The sequence below is a fragment of the Artemia sp. Qi Xiang Cuo genome, chromosome 10 (genome assembly GCF_049724085.1).
Source record: "Artemia sp. Qi Xiang Cuo chromosome 10, ASM4972408v1, whole genome shotgun sequence".
NCBI classification, from domain to species: domain Eukaryota; kingdom Metazoa; phylum Arthropoda; class Branchiopoda; order Anostraca; family Artemiidae; genus Artemia; species Artemia sp. Qi Xiang Cuo.
The window spans coordinates 56472050-56498859 of record NC_142803.1 but is presented as its reverse complement, the minus strand read 5'-3'; the positions used below and the strand labels follow the sequence as shown (position 1 = coordinate 56498859).

At 34.0% G+C, this 26810-nt stretch overlaps 1 long non-coding RNA gene across 1 annotated transcript; it reads right to left on the bottom strand.

Annotated features, from left to right (window-relative positions):
- Positions 1–3153: 3153 nt before the first annotated feature.
- LOC148947922 (uncharacterized) lies at positions 3154–23006 on the bottom strand. Its single transcript, XR_016142271.1, has 2 exons — positions 22865–23006; positions 3154–3758 (listed from the first exon to the last, which is right to left on the bottom strand). It is a non-coding gene; the product is annotated as an uncharacterized LOC148947922 (long non-coding RNA).
- Between the last annotated feature and the right edge of the window lie 3804 nt (positions 23007–26810).

Here is a 26810-nt window from a genome sequence, read left to right as displayed (position 1 = left end):
TGCATAGTAATGGCTTTAAAGGACCCTTATGCTTTTTATCCTTTAATACAGCGGTCGGGGAACCGGGGTAAATTATTTTAAACATCAATGACAGAACCCCTATATGCCATGGCTTTAAAGGACCCTTAAATTGCCGGCAAACGAAGGCACAAAAAAAAAACAAGGTAAGTTTGGCAGAGTCGGTAGTCCTGCCTTAAAAGCAGCTCATTTAGCGCATTATGTTTGTTTTATTATTTGTGTCTTCTTGTTGAAAAATAAACCTTATATCACTTATCTGACGTTTGGCATTCCCTTTTTATCCTTTAATAGAAGCTACAGAGAGGTACATAGAGGCATTTAAATATTTTTCTTTTTCTTTTCTCTGACTTACTACATGATTTGGATTAAAAATTAAGAAAAGCTCTTAGCTCACCTAATGATTACAAACAAATGATTTACTCTAAATTAGCCTACAAGAAATGTCCCATTTCTTTGCATCTTGTCCAGCTTTGGGCAAATACAGAAGTTAAGCTCTAATAAATTCATTTTAGAGAGGATTCTTCTATTTCAAGTCTTATTCTCGGCTCTCTACGAAAACTTTGTAAAGCTCTTCACAATAGCTCTTTACTAGAACTCTGTTTGCAATCATTTCACAAGACATTCGACATTATACACAAGTTATTGAGTAAAGTAATTTTTCAGGATATTTCTATTTCAAGTCTTAAGCTTGGTTCTTTACGAAAACTTTGTAAAGCTCTTCACAAGAGCTCTGTTTGCAGTCTTACACTTTTGACATTATACACAAGTTACGCTCAATTTAAGTCATTTTCAGAGAGGATTCTTCTATTTTTAGTCTTAAGCTTGGCTCTATACGAAAACTTTGTAAAACTCTTCACAATAGCTCTTTACAAGAACTTTGTTTGAGGTCTTAAGCTTTCGAAATTATTCACAAGTTAAGCTCAAGTAAAGTCATTTTTAGAGAAGATTCTTCTATTTCAAGTCTTAACCTTTGGCTCTTTATAAAAACTTTGTAAAGGTCTTCACGAGAGCTCTTTAGAAAAACTTTGTTTACAGTCTTAGGATGCCTTAAATAATCAATTTGAGGCTATTACTTAAATAAATAAAATCACATAAATATATAATGAACATAGTCTTAGATTTTCAAGTTCAGCCCAAGTAAAGTCATTAGAGAGAACCCTTCTATTTCAATTCTTAAGCTTGGCTCAATACGAAAACTTTGTTAAGCTCTTCCCAATAGCTCTTTAGAATTTACAAGAGCTCTCTTTGGAGTCTTAAACTTTTGACATTATACACAAGTTAAGCTCAAGTAAAGTAATTTTTCGAGAAGACCATTCTATTTAAAGTCTTAATCTTGGCTCTTTACGAAAACTTTGTAAAGCTCTTCAAAAGAGCTCTTTACAGGAACTATGTATACTGTCTTAAAATTTTGATATTACAGGACATTCTTGACTAAACTTCCAATATTTTTCTACTCATGCTCTAAGCACATTCTAGTTTTAATTTCATAGCTTTTGTGTATATTTTGAAGAATGCTTTAATTAATTAATTTGAGGCTATTACGTAAATATCTAAAATCACATAAATATATAATGAATAAAGTCTTAGATTTTCTTTTACCAGCTATGTTTCCTAACACTGTTTGTATTTGAGTTTGATCTGTTTTCCTACTACTGTTTCTTAATTAATTTTGTCCTTTCCCTTTTTCTTCCTTAATTCCCATAGGAACAACAACACATGGCCGACTAAAATGCACAGGCTTTTCAAAATATTATAATTTTATCTTGCTATTCCTTGGCAATTTATTGATCCCTTTTTCCTGTTTCCTGTGAATTTTCATCTGTTTGTGTGAAAAAAAAATCATATATGTGAGATAATTTTTTGTAAAAAAAAAAAACATTATGGGCGATTTTTAGCCTGTTATTTCTAAAGAGATGTTTCCAAACAATATTTTTATTAGCATTCTATACTTAGAATCCCACCCTTATAATATGTATACAATTTTCATCATTCAGTTTTCAAATTTTTTTTGAAAAACTGAAAGATGAAAGAAATTACCATGAAAATTACCATGAAAGAGGGTTACTCATGTACCAACAATTACCCTGAAAATTGCCATGAAAGAGGGTTACTCATTTACCAACAATTTATCATCATGAACAGTTTATATCGTTTTGATGAGATCCTAGTTTCTGGGGCTTCTTGGTCTCTTGGAAAGTAGTTTAATTAGGTGAATAGAACTTTCAGAAATGAATCCAGGACTAAAACCATATCATGGGAAGGTATTACCAAGCTACTAAGTCTACTCTTTATTATTTTTAGGGCTTAAAAGACTGCTTACATTACAGGTCTATATCTAACTGGACTTTAGCAAAATAAGTTTTACCTTAATTTTGAATTTTGGATCTTTTTTAGATTGGCTTTAGGTTTTGAAAATTAAATTCCTGAATTTTGAATTTTCAAAATTCAAAATTAAGGTAAAACTTATTTTGCTAAAGTCCAGTTACATATAGACCTGTAATGTAAGCAGTCTTTTAAGCCCTAAAAATAATAAAGAGTAGACTTAGTAGCTTGGTAATACCTTCCCATGATATGGTTTTAGTTGAATAGAATCTTATTTCAATAGAATCAATTGAATTGAATAGAATATAATAGAATCAAATCAATAGAATCAAATCAATTGAATAGAATATTTCACTAGAATCTTATGGCATATCAAGGGTTTCTCCCTAAATCTAATAAATAATTTCACAGATCTTCGCAACCTTATAGATTGGGCAAAGGTATAAGGCTCAAACCACTTTTCTTATGCCCCATCTAAGCAGAAGATGTATTTTGCAAAGTTTCGATGTTATAACACAGACACTATTAAAGGTGATCAAAAATCTGAGTCATCTGGAAGGAGAAAAGATGGAGGTTTATCCTTCAAAACATCTTCCCGGGAGTTTTTTAGGGCTCTGAGTGAACTTTTGAGAATTTCATTCACCTAACTCAACTACTTTCCACGACAGCAAAACACCCCAAAACTAGAATTTTGCCATTGTTTTGATAAAGCTTTCACCCATACTCAATTTCGGTAAATATTGAGCAGTTCCCATAAATGACATACGAATAAAGTGAATATACGACTCGATGCCTTTTTTTATGCTCTTTCTGAATATTATGATCGCTTTACTCGCAAATTCAATTTAAACCTAAGTTAACCTAACCTTTCCAACCATACCCAAGTATATAGCATATATTACATATTTCCCATGCATTTATTGATTTTCGATTTTGTCACTGTCGATTCACTTTACGGGTAAACCGGTTTTAACAAGACTGACGCTAACAGAGGTATGTAAGCCATATCTAAAACAAGAGAAAAAACTATCATTTTTGAGGGTCTGTAAAGGACTTAAAGTTGAATTTGTGCCAAAAACGATTATTATGTTCAGAAAAAGCATAAAGAAGGCATCCAGTGGTATATTCACTTTATTCGTAGGTCATTTATGTGAACTGTTCAATATTTACCTCAATTTCTTCTGGGCCATATACCCTCTTAAAACAACCGTGCATACTTAAACATGCTAATCCTAGAGTAGAAATTCTAAATTCATCAACAGTCATTGAGCTGGCCCCCTAGCTTTGACAAGTACAAGTTCAACAATATATGTCCTTTGAGGAGATTTTCAGCAGCTTCTTCAGGTCTGGTGAAAACTTTACAGCATGGAATTCATCATGGTTGTTTTGTATGTCGATAGCAAAGCCAGGAACCATTTCTGAAAGATATTAGTCATAAATGTGTTATATGTGACATATTATGTCACATTTAAAATATGTAAAATATATACATATAAATATAGACATATGTACAGTGGTGCACTCAGAAAATAGTTATGGGGGGGGAGGGCTGACCGGGGGTCCTTAGGCCAACCGACGGAAAACTTTAACAATTCGTCAGAATAAAACGGTATTTTAAGGCATTATTTTAGGTATATTAAATTTAAAAAAAAACAAGTTTTTTTTAACTGAAAATAAGGAGCGACATTAAAACTTAAAACAAACGGAAATTATTCCGTATATGAAACGGGCTGTTACCTCCTCAACGCCTCCCTCTTTACGCTAAAGTTTTTTATTGTTTTAAAAAATAAAGTTGTGAGACAGAGTCAAACTTAAGCGTAAAGAGCGAGGCGTTGAGGAGAGGACAGCCCCTTTCATATACGGAATATTTTCTGTGCATTTTAAGTTTTAATGTTGCTCCTTAATTTCAGTTAAAAAAAACTTGTTTTTTTTTAATTTAAGATCTTATCGTTTTTGAATTAATGCAGTTTTGAACTTTAATCACTGTACACGAATCGGTAGAATGAAAATTATATATTAATTTTACTTGTCTTAACTAAACGATTGTTGCAAAATTTTGTTCTGACGTAACTTACGAATTAATTTATGTAACGAACTTCTATATTCGTATGTTTTTATTACGTATATTCGGAAGTTCGCCCCCTATTCAATACCTCGCTCTTTACGCTCTTTACGAACCCCCTCATATACGTAATAGTTTCTTTTCTCTTTAAGTTTTAATTTTGCTCCTTACTTTCAGTTGAAAATACTTTTTTTTACTTAATTTCTGATGGTTCTTTAAATAATGCAGCGAAATCCAGCACCCCCTTCATAGAAATGTCCTTTCTCCCAAGAAAAACTCCTCTATGGAAAGATCTTCCCCCGTAACCCTCTCATCCAACCCCCCCCCCCCACCACCTTCGAAAAAAAATCTCTCCTGAAAACGTCTGTATACTTCCCATTAACCAATACTATATGTAAACAATGGACTAAGTTAATAACTTACAGCCCTTCCCTCGAGATCTGTGGGGGATTAAGTCATCCTCAAAGACATTTTTATTAGATTTTTGACTATGCTGAACAAAATGGCTATCCCAAAATTTTGATTGGGTGTCTTCGAGAAAAAAATGAGCGTGGGAGGGGGCCAAGTTGCCCTCCAATTTTTTTGGTCGCTTAAAAAGAACACTAGAACTTTTGATTTCCGTTCGAATGAGCCCTCTCACGATATTCTATGACTACTGGACGGATACAATCACTCCTGAAAAAAAAACACATCCATGATCTTTCTTCTAGCAAAAAATACAAAATTCCACATTTTTGCAGATAGGAGCTTGAAACTTCTACAGTATGGTTCTCTGATACGCTGAATCTGATAGTAAGATTTTCATTAACGTTCTATGAATTTTGGGGGTTGTTTCCCCCTTTTTCAAAAATAAGGCAAATTTTCTCAGGCGCGTAACTTTTGATGGGTAAGACTAAACTTAACGAACTTATATATTTGAAATCAGCATAAAAATATGATTCTATTGATGTATCTATTGATATCAAAATTCCGTTTTTTTAGAGTGTCGGTTCGTCTCTTGATCTTATCCTAAGAGACGTCAATCGTTTCTTGATCTTCTCCCATTATTAGAGGAGGTTACATGCACCAATTTTCACCAATTGGTGTACTTCTTTTGTTACAACAACAAAACGTTAGCAACATATAAAACACTGTTACATGCAGACCTGGATTTACCAATAGGCCCTCAAGGCCCGGACCTGGAGGCACACAATGCGGGGGGGGGTTGCAATAAATTATCACTGAGTGATTGTTTTCTTAACAAAACTGGACAGATGTGATTTATTGCAAAAGCGCCAGGTGTACTCTGCCTATTCACAGAAAAGTGGTTTTAAAACAACACAGGAATTCTGTGGCCACTTATCAACTGTCAGATGTCTCCCAAGAATGGCAACTGAGAGTTCCATATCAGCTCTGTCTTTCCTTACTTTAGGCTCATCAGTTGCGTTCTGTTCAGTGCTTTGCTCCCACTACCCCCGAATTTCCGGGGATTTCCCCGAAAATCTAGCAAAAATGGAGCAGCAAAAAAAAACTTGGGCCTAAGAGTGTCAAAGATTTAAATCCAGGCCTGGTTACATGCAGAATTGAACTGAAGAGAAACAAATAAAAATATAGAAAAACGGATACAAGATTTTAGTTAAGACACTGGAAAAACAAAAAAAAATATTGTAGGAAAGGTCTGGATATTTTGATTTTATGTTGGAAAGGCTTTGTTAACAGGAAAAAAGCATGTAAAAAAACTAAATTCAATTGAATAGAACATATAAACAAAAGAAAGAATAGGCAAAAACTAATAAAAAAAACTAAAACCAAAAACTAAACTCATACCTTAATAATATCCAATATGACAACTATTCATCACTGCACAGAGCAAGAAAATTGAACAGAATCAGAATAAATATTCTGTCTTTCTTGTTGGCTATATTGCAATAATTTAACAGTAAAGATACAGTCTCTTTTTTATTTGTTAATAAAATCTAGCAAATGAAACAGTATATTCATTTTAAAAATTTACACATACCCTAAAATAAAAATTTTTTGTACCCTACATTTTTTGTAAAAAAATAGATTTTATTTTGAATAATGTGTTCTATTTATTACAGAAGTACACAGATTTAGCAATTTCCTTTAAAATGAGGCTTTAAACAGCTTTCTATGATGTATCAGTGCTCTGCTAGCAGGGGAGGAAAAAAAAGGAAACATGCAAAGTGATTTTCCTTTTTGTTCAAGCCAGGAGGACTGTAAGTTTCCTGTGTTGGTTTTTCAGCTATGGCAATTCCTCCAGCTTTGGCAATACGCCAAAAGTGGCGTACTTTTTGTTTGTATCTGACACCATTTCTTAGGGGTTTTGAGCTGTTATTCAAAATCCATATATATTTGTTTTCAGAATAACATTTTACTGTTCAGACTAACTTAGATAATGGTTACCATTTGTGAATCATCTAGAAATGGCAATTTCTTCTCATTTACCACCTTTTTCTAAATGCGTTTATTTAAGTTTTGGTCACTATGGGTCGTGGTTTGTTCTTTACTAGGTTGCAGCTACTGCTGCAACTATGATGGTAAAAAGTTGCAACACCAAAAAATACAAAGCAGAGCAAACAGAATACCTTGCTCTCATGGAGAATTTTATGCATCCAGAACACAGGAAAATTTAGAAAATACGATAGCATAAAAATATGATAGATTATATACAATAACATAATAACAACTATAACAACATAAAAATACAATAGATTCTTCTCTAAAATGTAATAAAAAATCAAAAACTTTGAAAGAGCAATTGCACAGCATTTATTTGACCTTCCACATCATTGTATATTATTAGATCAGACAAAAATAAATGATAATGGTGTTGGGCTTTTACTTAGGGTTTGTTTTAATCCAGGGCATATGAATTTTCTTAAATCAATAGACTATTATTGTCTATTATGTTAAGTTATTGTGATATAGCCTACCAGAAAAACTGCACAATTTTCTATGGTTTTGTTTGATTTTCTTGCTCTTTCTAATGATGAATAGTATGGTAGTCATATTGGATATTATTAGGATTAATTAAAAAAAAAATTTCCGAAAAATAAGTTTTACAAAGAAAAGTAAAGGTCATTTTAAACTTAAGCTCAGCAGATACAAATACCTTTTAAAATTCAAACTCAAAATGACCAGAAATTACTATTAAAGAATAAATGAAGCCCAAAACGGACAGAAATTAAATAAGCAATCATAGCAAAAACGTACCCAAAGTAATAATATAAATGGATAAATAGATCGTAACGCGAGTAATGCTTAGATTGAATATGAATATCAAGCTTAAAATGAAAAAAAAAATATTTTCCTAGTATAAATGAAACTAAAGATATCCAGAAACTAAATAAACAATTAACGCAAACAAACACACAGAACATAACAATGTAGATTACCAAATAATTATAAAAGCGAATGAAAGTTATATTAGGCACGCAAAACAATCTGAAAACAAAAAAACATTTCTCCAAACAAGAGTTTGGGTATGACCACCTTCTCTCACTGTAGAAGTCTAAAACCTTTCAAGTCATTGAAAGGTTTGAAACCTTTCAAGTCATTGAAACCTTTCAGTCATTGGCACTTTACTGAAAACTATATGCATCTTGAAAAGTATAGGAAAGTATAAACAACATCAAATTGAATATTTGATGAATAATGATATTAATTATTGAAAGATCCATCAGTTCAAGAATTTATTTCACTGTAATTGTAATTTTATTTTCAATACTGTAAGAACAGGAAAAGAAAATATTTGTAATATAATCTGTTTTCAGTTAAGCTCCAATGACACAGTAGGGTTTTGGTTTTTATTTACAGTTAGGAAAGGAGGCAGTATCCAAATACTTGTTTGTATGGAAACTATATTCGTCTTTAACAACTTTAAAAAGAGCTAATAAATTAAACTGAATATTTTATGTATAATGATATTAATTGCTGAAAGCTCATCAGTTTTTACTATAATTTTAATGTTTATTTTCAATATTAAGTACAAAAGAAAACATTTGTCATAAAGTTGGTTTTTATCTGATGCATTTAGGGCACGGAGGAGGGGGGCTAGTTGCCCTCCGATCTCTTTTGACTCTTAAAAAGTGAACAAGAACTTTCAATTTCAAATCAAATGAGCCCTCTCCAAAGTTTATACGATCATCCCTTCCATAAGAACTATATATGCCCCTAGAGCATTACTCATAACGCCTGCCGCCTGGCCCTAGCGGGTTGTTCCAATACTGCAATTATTTTTATCCGGCCGTTGAACTACTTTTAATGAAATGGCTATAATAAAAATTTTATCAGATGGGCTTGGGGAAAAAGGGGTGTGTAGGGGGGGCTAGCTGCCCTCGGATATCTTTTGACTCTTAAAAAATGAACCAGAACTTTCAATTTCCAATCACATGAGCCCCCTCTGAAGTTTATACGAGCATCCCTTCCATAAGAACCATAAAGGCCCGAAGAACAACACTTACAACGCCTATCCCCCGGGCTCTTGGGGGTGTGTATGTTATCTAGTTTCTTAAAATTTTCCAAAACACTAGCTGACCCAAAATCTGTAGGGGACAAGTCTGGGGGAAAAACGGCGGGGGGGGCTATTTAACTCTCTTGACGCTTAAAACGTGACTTAGAACTTTCAATTTCCAATCAATGGAGTCCTCTATGAAGTTTATACGAGCATTCCTGTCATAAGAACCATACATGCCCTTAGGGCATAACTTAGAACGCCGTCCTCTGTGCCCTGGGGGGTTCTATTGACACCCGATGTTTTCTTATCCGACCTTTGAACTATTTTTAACAAGATGTCTATCTCAAAATTTTCATCAGATGGGTTGGGGGATAGCTGCCCTTGGATCTCTTTTGACTATTAAAAAGTGAGATCGAAATTTCAATATCCAATCAAATGAGCCCTTTGTGAAGTTTATACGATCATCCCTTTCATACAAACAATATATGCCCCAGGTGATAACTTACAACGCCTGCCCCCGGGCCCTGGGGGGGGGGGGGGTTGTGATGACACCTGAGTTTTGTTATCTGACTTTTGATTAATTTCTAACTTGATGCCTATCTCAAAACGTTTATTGGATGCATTTGGGGAAAAATGGGCTTGGGTGATCTAGTTGTCCTTCAATCCCTTTTGATTGGAAAAACCTTAACTAGAACTTTCAATTTCCAATCAAAGAAGCCATCTCTGAATTTTTTACGAGCATTCCTTCAATAAGAACCATGTATTCCCCAACGGCATAACTTACAACACCTGCCCTTGGGCCCTGGGGGGCTGTGTTGACCCATGATTTTTCGTTATATCGTCTATGAACTATTTTTAAAAAAAGCTATCGCAAAGTTCTTATCGGATGGGTTTGAGCAAAAAGGGCTTGGGGGGGGGCTAGGTGCCCTCCAATCTCTTTTGACTCTTAAAAAGTGAACTAGAACTTTCAGTTTCCCATCTAATGATCCCTCTTTGAAGTTAATACGAGCACCCGTTCCATAAGACCCATATTTGCCCCCAGGGCATAACTTAAAACACCTGCCCCCGGGCCCTGGTGGGTTGTGTCAAGACTGTAATTTTTAGCAAAATAGCTATCATAAAATTTTTATTGGATACATTTGGGAAAAAGGGTTTGGGGGGGAGCTGGTTCCCTCCAATATCTTTTGACCCTTAAAAAGTGAACTAGAGCTTTCCATTTACAATCAAATGAGCCCTCTCTGAAGTTTATACGGACATTCCGTCCATAAGAACCATATATGCCCCCAGGGCATAACTTAAAGCCCTTGCCCCTGAAGACTGTGGGGGGAGTGTCCTGCTCAAACATATAATTTCCAGAACTTTCAACTACGTTGAAACAATTGGCTATACCAAAATTTTGATTGGATGTGTTTGGGGAAATGGTGAGCGTGGAAAGGGTGTCAGTTGCCTTAGAATCACTTTTGACTATCAAGAAGGGAACCAGACATTTAAATTGCCAATCGAATGAGCCCTTTCTGAAGTTTTTACGGCAACGTTGTCTATACAAAACCTTATATACCTCAAGGGCATAACTTACAACCCTTGCCCTGAGGGCTGTGGAGGATTTGTCATCCTCAATGACCTAATTTACAGAAATTAAAACTACTTTTAGTAGAATGGCTGTCTCATTTTGATTGGATGTGTTTGGGGAAAAGGTGGGCGTAGGGGGGGGGGGTGTCAAGTTGCCCTCAAATCACTTCCGACTATTAAAAAGGGCACTAGCTCTTTGAATTTCCAATTGAATGAGCCTTTTTTGAAGTTTCTACGACAACGCCTTCTATAAAAACCCTATACGCCCCCAGGGCATAACTTAAAACCCTAACCTTGAGGGTTGTGGGGGAGTGTCCTCCTCAAAAACATATTTTCTATCTGGAAATCAACTACGCTGAACAAAATGGCTATTTCAAAATTTTGATTGGATGTGTCTGGGGGATTGATGGCTGTTGGGGGGGGGGGGGGTAGTTGCCCTCCAATCACTTTCGAATATTAAAAAGGGTACTAGCCCTTTGAATTTCTAATCGATTGAGCCTTTTTTGAAGTTTCTATGACAACGCCTTCTATAAAACCTTATATGCCCCCAGGGCATAACTTAAAACCCTTGCCCTGAGGGTTGTGGTGGAGTGTCCCCCTCAAAAATATATTTTCTATCTAGAACTCAACTATGCTGAACAAAATGGCTATCTCAAAATTTTGATTGGATGTGTTTGGGGGAATTAGGGGCATGGGGGGGGGGGTAGTTGCCCTCCAACCACTTTAGACTATAAAAAGGGCACTCCTGTAAAATTTACTCCTGAATTCAGTTTGTTTGATTTACCTTAGCTGTAGCGCATTTGTTAAAAGCACATACTGCCAATTTTTTTTGGACCAGGAATAGTATGTTTTTTGTTTTCTTTTTATGTCATGTCGTTAGCTAAGAAATTATTCTCAAGAAAAGTTACTTGCCAAATAGATGGCTAACAAAAGTGTTTATAGGGTAATTTTGTTTCTAGCTAGTTGGATAAAGAAAGTATTGTTGGGGAAAAGTTGCTAGTCAACTAGTTGGAAAATAAATTGTTTTCTGGGGTTTTGCTGGGGAGAGTTTTGCTGGGGAGAAGTTATTAGTCAACAAGTTGGAAAAGGAAAGTTTTGCTTGGGCAACATTTATTGTCAACTAGTTGGCAAATTTAAGTGTTGCTGCAGAGAAGTTATTAGTCAAATAGTTAGAAAAACTAAGTTTTGCTGGGGAGAAGTTATTAGTCAACTAGTTGGAAAAACTAATTAAAAATCATAAAAATGAGACAGAAATATTCTTCCAAAAAAGAAGCACAGATAAATGAAGGAACACACACAATTTATGTCCATTAAATGCAAGGTAGAAATAAGCAAAACCTCAAATATGCATCTGTTGTCTTTAAAAGTCAGGAGGAATAACCCTCCAAGCTTTGACAAATTCAATCTCACTTTTGGGACCAGGTATAAGCCTAATTATCCTGGGAATTAAAACAAAAATCCCTGGCTTCAAAGCCCAATATATAACTAAAAATATATCTCCCATTAAGAGGGAGACAGAAGTTGTAACACAATAGTAACAATAGGGACATCCACCACATGGCTAATATGGGAGTAAATGTCATTTGTGATGCAAATGGATGTTATATTTAGATTGAGGATGCAATTCTAGGTATATAGTTGCACATTAGAGGGTTGGGGGTATAGGCTATGTACTGAGAATACATAGGTTCTAGAAAATCCATGAGTTTCTTAGAAAAACAAGGAAAGAAGTGAAGATAAAGGCTCTCCCCCTGCAAAATTTGTCAAATAGGACTATTCTGCATATTATGTAGTAGGAATTGTTTTCTTAATATTTTTCCCTATATCCAGCTGAACTCCTAGGCTTAAAATACTGGTTGGTCAGTTGGCTAATTCAAAGATTTGTATATATATACACTGCCAAATTAGCCATCTGGTAGTATCCTGTAACAATAGGGATATTTAGATTTGAAAAAACCCTATATTATCAACATATTTTATTCTATTCAGAATAAATTCTAACTATTATTAGTCAATTAGTTGGAAAATAAATTGTTTTCTGGGGCAATGTTTGTTTCAGCTAGTTGGCAAAATTAAGTTTTGCTGGGGAGAAGTTATAAGTCAACTAGTTGGAAAAGGAAAGTTTTACTGAGGCAACATTTATTGTCAACTAGTTGGCAAATTTAAGTGTTGCTAGGGAGATGTCATTAGTCAACTAGTTGGAAAAATTAATTTTTTCTGCAGAGAAGTTATTAGTCAACTAGTTGGCAAATTTAGATTTTTCCTATACAGATATGCCAAATTTTCAAACTAGATGACTAAAATGTTTTTAATTATAAGGAGATTGGATAGTACCATTCTATATAAGCTTATAAACTAATTTTTTCCAATAGTCAAAGGGTGGAGTCCCAAGTTGAACAAGGGTTGTTTAATTTTCAGGTCAGTGTTTTAATTAACAGGCATTGTGTCTTGAGCATGATGTCACTAAGCTTCAATAAACATGGTGTATGCTGTGGTGTAAAACCAATCCAAATATATCCAGGAATTAAGCAAGTTCTATCCAAAAGATTGAAAAACTTTTTGAGTTATGTTAAAAAAGCACAATAAAAGAGGACCTGGTTTGATTAATGTGCAAAAGGGCAGGGAAAAATTAAAAAAGACATACATGAGATGTGGGAGACCAAGACTTCCAAAGTATTTGCTGGACTTTTAAATATAGAAACAGCAACTCAAGATATAAATTATTTTGGCTATATATGGATCCATCAGGGCAGGTAGGGTGTGATATTAGGTCAAAACCTATTATGTTGAAAAGGAGCATAAAATTAGAAGTCTAACAGTAGGCTAGTACTTTTATTCTATTAGGATATTTCATTCAGAAGAGCTAACTCTACAGAATCACCCATTGCAGAATGTTGGATTCAGGAAAGAAAATATTGCTGGAGATAAAAAGTTTATTTTCACAGGCCTTGAATTTTGTTGCAACATATTTCCAGTTCCAAAAACATAGACCATCTTGCTTTTTATTTTCAAACAGATTTACAAACAAGCATCATCTAGGTTTCAAAATTTAAAGGTAGCAGCTCTTTAATCATAAAGGAAACCCTAGATGGTCAATCATTTTGATCAAAAGTTTCAGCCAAATTAATTGGTTCAACCATGATTGACCATCTAGGAGCCTGTTTGGTGCTTGAGTCAAGTGTTGACTGTGATTGATAAGAATTTTGAATGACTCAATTGGTTGGCAAGGGTGATTGATCATCTGGACTAGTTTTGTTCAAATATTACATCAGTCACATGCCAACAACAATGGAAGATATACCAGAAGAAAGCAAAAATATGGAGCACAAGTTTATATGTTTATTAAGGAGCAAAAGCTGTCCAAGTCACTTGGCAATCTCTTCAATGTTAAAGAAATTTTGTTTGTTTAAAGCAACGGATATATTAGAGAACTTGGATTGTGGTTTACCTGATTTGGGAGACTAATGGCTATCATTCAGTTAGATTCATTTTTTCATGCTCTCTTTATTTTTTAAATGATTTCTTATGCAAAAATTCTCTTGGCTTTGTTCAAAAAAACAATATTAACAACTTTAATAAAATTCATACAAGCTTGTATATCTTTTTAGGCTGAATTATTTGTTTAGACAGTTTACACTGATTTTACTCAATTAAAGCCCTTTTTATCATTTTTTCTTTTTTCACTGCAATCAATCTGGAGTTACAGAACCCTCAAGTTGAACAAGGGTTGTTTAATTTTCAGGTCAGTGTTTCAATTAACAGGCGTTGTGTCTTGTGCATGATGTCACTAAGCTTCAATAAACATGGTGTATGCTGTAGTGTAAAACCAATCCAATTATAGCCTAGCCAGGAATTAAGCAAGTTCTATGATTACAAATATAATAATCATTTCTATTGGAAATGAATTTCAGCCCCCCCTATATAGGCTATACCTAACCTAACCCTGAATTGGCATATATAGGGGGGGGGCTGAAATTCATTTCCAATAGAAATGTTTATTATATTCGTAATTAGCATAAAAAAGGCATTGAATGGTGTAGGCCTATTCACTTTTGTCCTAACTCAATAGGCTAATATGATTTTGTAGAACTTCACCCCAAAAGATTAAAAAAATTTTTGAGTTATGTTAAAAAGCGCAATAAAAGAGAACCCAGTACATGAAATGTGGGAAACCAAAACTTCCAAAGTATTTGCTGCACTTTTAAATATAGAAACAGCAACTCAAGATATAAACTATTACGGCTATATATGGATCCATCAGGGCAGGTAAGCTTATTTTCACAGGCCTTAAATTTTGTTGCAACATATTTCCAGTTCCAAAAACATAGATCATCTTGCTTTTAATTTTCAAACAGATTTGCAAACAAGCGTTATCTAGGCTTCAAATTTTAAAGGTAGCAGCTCTTTATACAGGGGTTTTTCCGCTGTCCAGTTGTTAGCTAACAATGTTAGCTAACAAAAATTTGTTTGGACGGCGGAAACAGAATTGTTAGCTAACCGAAATTGTTAGCTAACAATTCGTGGAAACATGATATTAGGCGGGAAATTCAAACGAAAATTTTTATCAAGATAGTGTTGCAGTGAGTAACTGTTTAAAGCTTTTACATAAATTATCCCATGTATGAAGGAAGTGTAACGACCTGTTTAAAAATGGTAATTTGATTGCATAAACGAAACTGTTAGATTTTTGATCATATCAAATTGCTATGACTTTTAAGTTGTCCACATTTCTTTTTACAACTTAATTTACATCATTTTGACCCAGTAAAACTGAGGAATGAATTTAATTAAAGAAAAATTTATCTTCACTGAAGGTGCAAATCAAAGAAAATTCCAATTTAGGAGAAAAGTATCCATTGCCAATAAATTGGGGGGACTATAATGTTGGGAGGGTTTTTTCTCATATAGAGAGAAAATCAGACCAGTTCATCAAATGACCAAAAATTTATTTTCACTGAAGGTGCAAATCAAAGGAATTTTCAATTAAGGAGAGAAGTATCCATTACCAATGAAATGGGGGGGGGGGCAACTAACGTGTAAAAAAAATTAGGCAGGTGGCATTTTCGTTGTTATTTCTATTTTTTCAGTGGAAGAATGGATTTTTTTTATATAATAGGATTACCAAAAAAAATGTCTCAAAATCTAGAGGGGGGAGGGAAGAAAATCTTAGATGAGTCGTTGCCCTGTGCCCTAATTGATTCCGTTGCCAGTAAGTCTTAAAAATGTCTAGAAGGAGGAGGTAAAAATTATAGATGGGTGTTCCCCTCCCTCTATTGACACCACTGCCTGTAAGTCTCAATAATTAAATTGATAAGCAAAGAGATTGAATAGAAATAGCCAAACAGTACGTGGTAACGAACTGTAAGTAAGGTTTGTATTTTTGCCAGAAAAAGAATCAACAATGCGTGTTTTTTTTTCTTTTCCCAGGGGTGATCGAATCAAAAAAATAGTCATAGAATATCAGGAAAGGACTTATTTGAATGGAAAGTAAAAGTTCTAATGCCTTTTTTAAGTGATCAAAAGGATTGGAGGGCAAATTACCCCCCTTTTTCCCTCGAAGTCAATCGATTACAATTTTTAAAATTTTGAGATATTCATTTTGTTTGGCATTGTTGAAAAGTCAAGTAACTATGCTTTTGGGGAATTTCCATGGGATATATTTTCCAGAGGGAGCTTTCTGCGGGAGCAACTTTCTACTAGGGTATGGAGGGGGGGGGTTATAGAAACCTTTTCCACTGAGAGGGGATTACCGATATGATTTTAAAACAATCACAAATTAGTCTTTTTCAAATGAAAGTGTGCTAAGAACAATTTTTCACCCAAGATCGTCCACAAGAAATTTTCTGAGTGGAATTGTTTGGGATGAATTTTCCTGGAAGGGGGGGGGGCGTTATTTCACGTGAAAAGAACTTTTTCCGGTGAAAACACAGTGCTATTTAAATAATTTCTCTTACTTACAATTAAAACTAACAAAACTTAATGAAAATTTATTAAAACTTACAAAACGCTCCTTACAGGCAAAATGGCAGGTACAGCTGACTCAGAGATGAGATGTATTCTAGAAGAGCTTCTTTCTTCCTCTGAAAGTGATGACTCAGATGTAGTCATGGAAGAGTACTCACGGGTGACAGTGGCTGCTTTTTCTAGCTTAAACAGTGAAATTCATGTGAGACAAGAAAATTACATCAAAGACGTGATCGCAAAGTATTCAGATACAGACTTTAAAAAGCACTTTAGAATGAACCCAGATACATTCGAAAAGCTACTAGACTTTATTAATCTGCCTGAATCAGACTATTGTGGTGGTAATGTGCCTATTCAGAAACATGAAATGCTATATATTACTCTGTGGTATATGGCTAACCAAGCTTGTACCCTCAGACAGATTGGAGATAAATTCGATCGCTCAATAAAATGTGTCTGGGCTGTTGTTGGGAGGGTTTGTTCTCATATAGAGAGAAAATCAGACCAGTTCATTAAATGGCCAAGTACATTAAGTCTAAATACAGTAACTAGAAAATTTGCTGATCTCAGTGGTTTCCCGGGAGTCCTTGGTGCCATTGACGGCTGCCATATAAGAATAGTAGCACCATCTGAGCAACAAGCTACATATCTAAATAGAAAAATGTTTCATTCTATTGTGCTTCTTGCCGTATGTCTTCCGAATAGAGAATTTTCATTCATTCATGTGGGTTTTCCCGGTAGTGTACATGATAGTAGAGTACTGAGAAATTCGGGTCTCTACCACCAAGCATCCCAGGCAAATTCAACTCTATTTACTAGTGCTGATTATCACATTATTGGTGATAGTGCCTTCCCTGCACTTACATGGTTAATACCAGCATTAAAAGAAACTGAACTTATTGATGAAAAAAGAAAAAGATTTAATAAGAAGCTCTCAAAAACTAGGTTAGTAATTGAAAATGCATTTGGTGATCTACTCAATAGATGGCGAAGATTGAGATTTATAAACAGTAAGGTACCTCGAGCAATTAGTATAGTCGTAACTGCATGTTGCTTGCACAACTTTTGTGCATGGCAGTGACAATGTAATTGAAAATGAAGAAGAGCAAAATTTACAGGATATAGAGGAAGAATATCCTCCTACAAACTCATCTGATGTTTTACATACAAATGATGGTCAAGCAAATCGACTAAGTTATATTGATATGATAGGATAGTTTTATGCATTTATAATGTTATTATACTGTGATAAACAATTATTTGATCAATAAAAGTTGTAAAACCTCAAAAGTAACAAAAATCTCAACAATCTTAATTGAAATTGGAAGGCAAAGGCTGGTATTGATGACTATATGATGGACTCTTTAGTTCACCTGGTAAATTGCAAGTGCACAAGATTTTACTTAAGCCAAATATGAAAAATATTGTACAAATCATGATATTTGAGGAAGAATTGGTCAAAAGTGCTGCATGCCCAAGCCTGCTTTCCCAAAAATTCAAACCTAAAAGAAGTGCAATCTTATTGTTTTAGGAATACCTGAAACTGAACAAAATTAAGGTGCATTGTCATAAAATAAATATACTAAGAAATACTATAAAACAAGTTTCAGATATAAACACAAGCAAATATCAAAACTATAAAAAAAATAAAAAACCAAAAGAAAAATAAACATTTAAACGATTTAGAAGGCAAAATAGAAACTTTATTCATCTTCACTACTCTCTCTCTTTCTTTTTTTCCTCTTTTTGTTTTAATGAGTTCATCTATTTTTTTTATTTTTTCCTCATGTCTCCTCTGTCTTCCCTGCTCTTTTTTAATCTGTGCATTTTCAAAAGACTGCCTGAATAGTCTCATCTCTTTTAAAAATTCATCAATTTGGTGATTTTGTTTTCTTTTTTTCGAACTGCTAGATGCTTTATTTACTGTAACATTGCTTTCACTTATGATACTGGTGTTCAAATTTTGCAGTGTTCCAGGTTGAGCTTCATTTCCTGTAACATCATTTTCACTCATACTGGTGTTCAAATTTTGCAATGTTTTAGGTTGATTATCACTCCCAGTACTAGAAGTTCCAGGTTGAACATTAGGACTCGCAATAGAATCATATATTTTGGGGGGATTGATATTGTGTTTGTCCCCCCATAATTTATCCATCTCTTCAAAAAACCTTGGAGGCTTTTTATATTCTGATCCTGTGTTTTTGCAGGAATCAATATACTTTTTATAGGTGTGCTCCAGGGACCGAGCTTGTGCCCATACTTTGTTTGTCCCCACCTCCCCTTCCATAACTTCAAATCCCTTCAGTCTCAGATTGTTTGCCACTTCTGCCCACACCATTTTTTTTTTTTTTTATTAATTTACTTTGTAATTTTGCCTTAATGGCATCAGTTGCCAATATTTCAAATAAGGCAAGTTTTGCTTGATTGTCTCTTGCTTGCTGATCAGGGTCCTTTGAGTTGCACCACAGTCTAAGGGTGCTGGTACCTCCTGGACTTTCTTCAGAACCATGATCAAAAATACTGAGAAACTGCTCTTCACTGATACCATAGGCAGAGTAGTTTGACTGGCTCACAATAAATTTGTCTCCAGACATGTCAGCATCTGGAATAGAATAAATCCTCATTAAACTAAATGAGGAAGCTTAGTATGGTGCCTATGCTGAACCAGTGGCTACAATAATCATGATGACAATCATCATAGCCGAGATTTCACAGAATACTATGGAAAAAATTTTCAGAGGGATAGTCATAGCAAGAACTTGAAATTACAATGTATGAAACATAAGCTATTTTATGACAGGCATGCAGTAAAAAAAAGAAAAAAACACTTGAGCAAAAAAGTGTAGCTCTGACCTTGGATCAAGACAATAGTAACATGTACTAAATTAATTTTTTTTAAATTAATTTGACAGGTTAAACTGAACTTGATACAAAAGTAAAGGAAAATAAACCATACAAAAACCAAATCCAATCTATAATTTTAAAATTTATTCAACTGTAAACTTTTCTGTGAATATACAATCCTTTTTAAGCAACAGGGATTTAGCCTGCATGACAGCATGAGTGAGTAGGTAGACTATTATAAAGTGACTTTTTGATAGAACAAAATATTAATTTACAAAAACCCTCAAATTCAACAACATTTTTTTGGCAGATGCATCTGATTTATGGTGTTTCTTCAAGTACCAGTTGGTACTATTTGTTAAGGGGAATTAACAAATAGTTTGACTGTTCTACACACAGGTCAATTTAGCTCTCAAGTATAGAGGCCAAATAGATATGCCCCCTTTCCAGTATTTGACTGCAACAAAAAAACACACAAATTATATAACTTGAAATTAAAAATTGAAAAAAGATCAAGTTTACAACTACATGCAAATGTAAAAAACATTAGATTACAATCAAAAAGACAACAATACAATTCTTTTCCAGTTGATTTCTATAACACACCATTCAACTCCTTCTGATGACTAGTTAAAAAATCTTAAGTTATCTACTATTAATGTATAAATGTATTCTACATAAAAAACGAGATTAAAATAGTCTTTTTATTTCCTTTTATATATAAAAAATTATTTTCTAAATATAAAAACTAGAATCATAGCCCACCCATAATGTATATAGTAGGCCCTAGATAAAATATAGGCTACTAGTTCAATTTATCAAGCACTTTCCCTTTAGAAGCTTTACAACTACAGTGATACCATATTTCCTGATAAATTATTTGTTCAGCCTAGAATAGCAACAGATATATAGCTAAGTCCATGTTCCTGTCAAAGAGTTGTGGCTTACACTTGTTGCAATAATGACCATAAGGCATGTTTCTTTGAAGACAACTCTAATGCTACACTGATACCATATGTCCTGCCAAGTTATCTGTATAACTTAGAATAGCAAGGGATACATAGTCCTTTGGTCTCACTAAAGAGTTGTGGCTCACACTTGTTGTTATAATGACCCCAAGGCATGATTCCTATGGAAGAGCTGTAAATCTACACTGTTATCATACTTCCAGCCAAGTTATTTGTATAGCCTAGAATGCCAAGGGATAAATAGTTTATGGTCCCATGAAAGAGTTGTGGCTCACAATTGTTGAAATAATGACTGTATGGCTGTATTTGGAACAATTGTTTAATTGAACAGAAATTGACTGAATTTCTTACAATTTCAGTGTTTGATTTCCATACTGCAAACAAAGAGGTAGTTCCTGATAGTTTCATCTACCCAGCTGCGCTACTATTTTCATTTGCCTCAGATACCAATGCTTTAACATAGGCTAATAAAAAACGTACCCAACATAGGCTTCTCCAGTCCTCCATAACAAAAAGTAATTTAAGAGCTTAACCTCACTGACCTTAATAAAAGTGAATTTTGCAAAAAAGGGCTTATTGCAAACTTTTGATAAAGTAAGATTTAGAGCTTAAACTAATCTTGTGATTAACTCCACAGCCAAGTAGGAAAACCTGGCTTTTAATGAATATAACCAAAACAATTACATACAAATTTATAAACAACAGATTAAAATCAAAAAGATAATGATAAGAATCTTTTCCAGTTGAGGTTTGTCACAAACATACCAACTCCTTCTGATCACTGGTTAAACAATCTCAAATTTTTTATTATCATATATATATATATATATATATATATATATATATATATATATATATATATATATATATATATATATATATATATATATATATATATTTTACATTAATCAAATCATCTTTCTTATTTCTTTTTATATAAAAATAATTGATTTTTTAACTCTAAAATACATTATTTTTATTACTTATTGAAAACCTGGCTTAGTACAAAAAGAAAATGACAAAGCACTACAAAGAAAGAATAAGAAAAAAAGAGTAAATTATCACTATACAACTATGGCAACATAGCTAGAATTAAAGAAGCTGGCTCCAAGAATGTCTTGAAACCTTCTGGACATGTTTTTTCATAAGCTTAGCAACAGCTATAGTAACATCTGCTATGTGGAAACAACTGATGAGCTATGAATTCTATGTTCAAGTTGGATATCACAGTAGATATTTGGCAAAACAGAAAAAAGTGGTGTGGATTTTCAGTTTATTGGCATTTTTAAGAATCTTCAAGAAGAGTGCAATGTAGAGGATGTGGGGGAGACCAACGGTGTTGTACAGCAATGCAAGATAATGGTGATTGAAACCAAGCTTAGTGAACACTATAGAAGCATAGGAAGCTGATTTGCACCATTTGATGACTTCTGTTAGGAGATGGCAAGTGTGAGAAATGGTACTTCCAATAGGAATACCAAGATAAACAATTTAGTCAGAAAGGTAGATCTTTGGGTAAAATTCTACTTTAGTTACTTTTACCTATCTTGGAAAGGGGTGAGGTTAGGAAAATAAAACTTTCAGGGATGGGTCTACAGGCCAAAATATGTCCTGGGAAGGTATTTTGAAGTACTTATCTCCTCTCCTTCTTTCTCTAGAGGATCCTGAAATTTGCCTACATGACAGGTCTATACCTATTGAAATTTTGACAAAACAGCATTTTACCTTAATTTTCAGTTATAAGATTCTTTTTCTCTGGCTTTAGTTCTGAAAATGCAATTCCTGCTATTTGAGTAGTATTTTAAGCCATATCAATGTTAATTTTCAAAATTTAGGAAATGTATTTACATATCTTCAAAACTCTATAAATCAGGATTGAGCAAAGTTGTGAAGCTGAAAACAATTTTTTTGGACTTCATTTTAAGCAGAAGATCTATATTACAAGGTTTCACTTTTATAAGACACAGGTTTTTAAAGGTCATCAAAGGTCAGGACCCTCTAGAGGGAGAAGGAGTGGAGGTAGGTACTTCAAAATACCTTCCCGGGACATACTTTAGCCTGTAGGTCTATCCCTAAAAGTTTCAATTTCCTAACCAAACTCCTTCCCAAGATAGCCAAAAGTAGCTAAAATAGAATTTTACCAATCTTTGAATTACCAAGTACAATTTCATGAGGATACCCCAACCATACAATATGTAGTAGGGCTATATAAATATAGGCTACTAATTTATTTAGCATTTTTCCTTTAAAAGTTCTGTAACTATACTGTTACCATATTTCCTACAAAAGTTATTTGTTTAGCATAGAATAGCAATAGATATAAAGGCCAAGTTACCACTAAATAGTTGTGGCTATCAATTGTTGCAACAATGACCCTAAGGCTTGTTTCTTTTAGGAGAGCTGTAACTCTACACTGTTACCATATTTGCAACCAAATAATTTGTATAGCCTAGAATAGCAAGAGATAAAAAGTCCATGGTCCCACTAAAGAGCTGTGGCTCACACTTGTTGCAATAATAACTTTAAGGCTAGCCTATATCAAGAAAAATTATTGAATTTAAAACAAAACAACTAAAACTCTCTTATGACTTCTCATTAACTCTAAGGTCAAATAGGAAACCCTGGCTTTTAAGGAAACTAACTAAAGAATATACTAACTGTGAGAAACAGTTGCTGTCCTCGATTCTTTGTCAATATTATAAGCATAAAAAGTATCCATCTTTATTGTTTTTGAATATTTCGCTTTAAATTCCCCAACAATTTCCTTCAACAAGCATTCGATTTGTTAGAGAAATCTTCTAACAATGTTAGCTAACAATTTTTAGTTGGACGGCGGAAAAATGATTGTTGAGAAAAATGTTAGCTAATAGCGTGTCTGCATTTGGCAGAGTCTGCAAATCTGCCAAAATACCGAATCCGCAATCAGTGTCATCTCCATTTGCGGTTATTCGGCAAAATATTTAAACAACCGGTTCGTGGGTGTAGAAAAAACACAATGGATATGCTTCAGATGCGTCTTGTTCAATCAAATTTAGAATTAATGATCTTGTTGCAGAGTTTATCTATGATAACAAACTCGATCTTCATTAATTTATCAAGGTCTAGAAGGAGGAGAGCCAATGTAAATTCACAGCTCATGGAGCTGCAAAGGCTAAGGAGGGAGCTTTATTCTAAAAGAATTTGGGTTATGCCCCAAACTCACAATTGGTGGGATAATATTCGTGAAAGGTACACCAATGCTGAGTTCTACAATTATTTCAGAATGAACTGGGACAGCTTTTATTGGATTGTGAATAAAGTAGAAAATGCTAGGCTATACAAACAAATGACACAAAATTCAGGCCAGCAATTAGAGTGGACAAGAAAGTTGCTGTTGCCATCTATATTTTAGCAACAAACAGTGATTATTACCTTAAAATTACCTTAAATTGCACTTGCTAGCAATAGGACAAATCCTGTGATTCGTCCTATCAATAGGCTCACTATTTGGCTCGGGAAGGAGTACTGTTGGGAAGTGCTTTCATGATTTTATAGATGCTGCACTGAGAGTTATTGTGCCAGAATTAATCAAATGGCCTACCAGCTTGGAACAATTAATGGTAAAAGAAAAGGAATTTGACAAACTTTGGGGATTTCCTATGACTATTGGGGCTATAGACGGTTGCCATGTCCCTTTCCACCCTCCCAAAAGATATCAAAGTGACTATTATAATTTTAAGGCCTGGTAATCACACGTAATCACCAAACTCTATAAAGGATTAGTAAGACCTAGACTGGAGGTGGGGACGATACTGGCCACCCCTCGATTCAAAAAGGACAAGGCAGTTCTTGAGCAAATCCAACGAAGGGCCACTAAGATGATTGTCGGCATGGAAAACAAGACATACAGTGAACGGCTGAAGGAACTCAACCTCCCCTCCTTAGTATATAGACGGAAACGGGGAGACATGATCCAGGCGCACAAACTCCTCTCAACCAATCGAGAAAATGAGATCCTGGAGATCGACACCTCCCACAAAACACGAGGACACCTTAGACGAATCCGCAAACATCACGCTGCAACTGGAGCAAGATGCAATTTCTTCTCGAATCGGATTGAGAACCTCTGGACTAACCTCAAGGAGGACACGGTGGCTGCTGAATCAACAGATGCTTTCAAACGCCATCTGGATGCTGAGTGGAAAGATACACCATGGAAGTTTGACTGGGAAGCACCAGAATCTTCCACCAGAACTTAACCAACTACAACAGTCATCATAAGGAGTGATTCAACAGGATCGAAAGTCCTTATTTCACTCCAAGCTGTGATTTAAGGTAATTTAAGGTAATTTAAGGTATAGTGTGAATATGCTTGTGATATCAGATGCCAAGTACCAATGTTTGTATGCTAAAGCAGGCATACCAGGTAGATGTAGTGATGCTGGTGCATTTATGTCCACCAGTATTTACCAAAGAGCTATGAATGGCACTCTCTTTCCAAGATATTCAAGGTATTTGAATGGTGTCAAGATTCCATTTCATCTTCCTGGGGATGGGGCTTTTAGACTAGAGGCTTGGATGATGAAGCCTTTTAGAAAGCAATCAACTGAGCCAGAAGAAATTCTTTTCAATAAAAGGTAAGCTTTTTGCATTTTCTCTAGGCTCCAAAGCTTTCATCCAAAGATTATAGTCTACTTCTTGAGCTTTCATTAGCAGACCAATTCATGTCTGCTTTCTTTAAAGTATTTTTGGTTGTTAGAAACTTCATAGGTTAAATTAGAAAAAAATATCATTAATTTTCCTGTATAATTAAAAACTAAAGGTCTTGGAATAAAATTGCTATATTTGACTGTTTATTTAATGAGCAATACATACTACAACAAAAAATAAAGCTGCTAAACTTGTTGTTAAGCATAACCAGCAAATGGCTTCCTTTTTCTTGTCACTGTGAACAGAGTAGGGGAAAAAATTTAGAGGATTTAAGGTCCATGTTTTCTCTAAAGCAAGTAATTTTGCTTGTTTTTTTTAAGTAAATTTCTCAGAATAGTATGTTCAGAATCAATCAAATATTTCTCAGCTTAGTATAGCTACACAGCTTAAACACTTAAATATGTTATTAAACCTAAATGAATAACAGTTAGAATTCCAAGCTCAGAAGATAATTGGTTCCATAAAAATTAAAAGAAAAATCAATAATGATAACAATAATGTTTATTGTTCTAAAAGCCCTAGGACAATGACAATACAAACTGAAAAATTTAATTATAATGAAATCCTGTTATGGATATGGCTTTAAAAATGAAAGATCTAAGGTTTATGTTTCCTGTGCAAATTTTGGTATGCTATCTTTCTGCTCTCCTATAGTTTGTCAATAAAAACCAAAAATTTTAATATTTTTTCATAATTGAGATTTTGTTCTATCCATCTACTGAATTAAATCTTGAAAATTTTGTGTAAACTGTTTTACAAATGAAAAATCAAATGTAAATTGGTTGAACATTGTTGATTAAAGACAAATTATTAATTTTATGCATGGTATTTAAGGTTCATATTCCCTGCATATGTTTTGGTATGCTATCTTTCTGCTCTCACAGTTTTAACATGTGAATAAAACCAATCACTTTGCTACTATTTCATAGCTGCAATTCTATTCTATCCATAATCTGAATTAAATTCTGGTTTACCCTGTTTTTAATATTAAAAAGAAAATGCAAATTGATTGAAAGTTATTGAAAACAAGACAATTTTTGTATTTTCTTGAGCAGTTTATATCCTTCTCTAAAAGAAAGTAAAATCATGATTCTTGCCAGTCAATGAATTGATCTGAGATTAAGGACCCCAGTAATATGTGCAGACCTTACCTTAGGACCATAGGACTGTGTCACTTTCTCTTGTAGGTTATGAAACTCCCTCTTGTAGGTCTTATGCTCTGATGCTTGTGTCCAACCACCCAGCTCTCTTGTGTGTAATATGTTTAAGAAAGTTAATTTTATTTCAGTGCCTAGATTTGTCATGCCCTAAGATATTTTAGATGATTTTGCCAAAGATGGTATCTCCCTTTAATACCTGGTCATTATAAAGAATCATGCACTACAAAAATGGAGTAAAACATTTTATCCAAAGCTCTAGATTGTAAGAACATGTCTTTTTAATTTTGTTCAATTTCTTTTTGTTTTAACTTCATTCTAACTTGTTGTCTCTTATCCAATCTTTTTACTCACTATATCTCAATTGTTCTTTTTTTTTTTTTACTGTTCATATTATGTTCTAAAATACCATAAAGTCAAGGTTTGAAATTAAGAACCCTTTAATCAAGTTTCGACTGTTTCTTTTGCTCTTTTAGAAAACTATTGAGACTTCAGGGCTATTTTTTCGTTTCTTTTAAGCAATAGATTCTTTTTTTAGGTTGTCCAGAGCAAGAAGGGTCATTGAAAATCTATTTGGCCATGTCAAAACCAGATTTCCAAGGCTTGCTTATAGCTTAAATTTTAAGTTTGGGACAGAAAATAAAATGTGTTTAGGAGCTTTAGGACTTAATAATTTTTGCTCAATGAGGAACTTTGAAGTGTTGCAGGAGTGGAAAAATTATTTGTCTGGCCTTGAAAGGCATTTACAAAATTGCAGG